Below are 1,643 nucleotides of genomic sequence, written 5' to 3' on the forward strand. Positions count from 1 at the left end.
CCAGGCACTGTAGTTACGATGGAACTAATGAATCTGAAAGTAAAAAAAAATTTTAAAAAAAATATATTACTTATTTTTTTTATTTTAATTTACCGACATGAAAGTAATTATTGCATTATTATTCTTAACTTTTTGTACAAAATACAGCCAGGCACTGTAGTTACGATGGAACTAATGAATCTGAAAGTAAAAAAAAATTTTAAAAAAAATATATTACTTATTTTTTTTATTTTAATTTACCGACATGAAAGTAATTATTGCATTATTATTCTTAACTTTTTGTACAAAATACAGCCAGGCACTGTAGTTACGATGGAACTAATGAATCTGAAAGTAAAAAAAAATTTTAAAAAAAATATATTACTTATTTTTTTTATTTTAATTTACCGACATGAAAGTAATTATTGCATTATTATTCTTAACTTTTTGTACAAAATACAGCCAGGCACTGTAGTTACGATGGAACTAATGAATCTGAAAGTAAAAAAAAAATTTAAAAAAAAAATATATTACTTATTTTTTTTATTTTAATTTACCGACATGAAAGTAATTATTGCATTATTATTCTTAACTTTTTGTTCAAAATACAGCCAGGCACTGTAGTTACGATGGAACTAATGAATCTGAAAGTTAAAAAAAAAATTTAAAAATTTTTATTTTTTATTTTTAAATATTACTTTTTTTTATTTTAATTTATCGACATTAAAGTAAAGCATTTACAAATTATTTTCGTCTTAAAAAAACTATTTTATAATCCATTGTTCTCACGATAAAAAATAACGTATAGCAAAACTTAGACAATAATTTCAATATTGAAAAATTATACTTTATGTATGTTTAAACGAAATTCATGCGACAGGAACCCTCTATTTTAATGGCAAATGATGGACGCGCAATTATTAAAAAATAAATAAATAAAAAATTATAAAGATTCTGAAATAAAATGTATCATTTAAAACTCTTTCAGTGCTAAAAACCATTTTATGGCTATATCATTTACGTTGTACAAACTTGGACTCCAATTTTAATTTAAAAAAAAAAAAAAAAAAAAAAAACGCTTGCAGCAGAAATCTTCTATTGTAACAATAGTAAAAGAAATGGAGGTGCGGGGGATCGAACCCCGGGCCTTTCACATGCAAAGCGAACGCTCTACCACTGAGCTACACCCCCTGCACGTTAACCAAATGGATGATTAAATGATACTCCTGCAGTAGATAAAATAAATGTGGAATGTAGGTCAAAAACTTGGCCAAAGGAGCTCTTTGTTTGCCAAGGTCGAAAACAAGTTGAGTTCTTTCGTTATAGTTGATTCGATTACATACATGCGTTCCTTTCTTCTTAGCTGATATCTACTTAAAGATAAAAATGTGCATGATTTTTCTATTTTTAATCCCTGAAAGTAATAAAAAAAAATTTCTTATTTTTTGTAGCTGTTTTTGTTTTAAAATATATGTTCAGTTTAAACTTTTATTGTCACTAATTTCAGGTATTGTTGTTTAAGAAAAATAGTTTTTATAGCTTTTATTTTTATGGTATTTTGTCATTTTGTTTTATTTCATTTTTATTTAATTTTTTATTTCATCTTTATTTTATTTTATTTTTATTTTATTTACTTATTTATTTTTCATATTATTTTATTTTAT

The 1,643-nt window shown here is 24.1% G+C and overlaps 1 non-coding gene across 1 annotated transcript; it reads right to left on the reverse strand.

Annotated features, from left to right (window-relative positions):
- Positions 1-1,098: 1,098 nt before the first annotated feature.
- Positions 1,099-1,170, reverse strand: TRNAA-UGC (transfer RNA alanine (anticodon UGC)). The gene has a single exon. It is a non-coding gene; the product is annotated as a tRNA-Ala (tRNA).
- Between the last annotated feature and the right edge of the window lie 473 nt (positions 1,171-1,643).

The sequence above is a fragment of the Parasteatoda tepidariorum genome, chromosome 10 (assembly GCF_982258835.1).
Source record: "Parasteatoda tepidariorum strain Cologne lab strain chromosome 10, Ptep-v5.0, whole genome shotgun sequence".
Classification (NCBI taxonomy): Eukaryota; Metazoa; Arthropoda; class Arachnida; order Araneae; family Theridiidae; genus Parasteatoda; species Parasteatoda tepidariorum.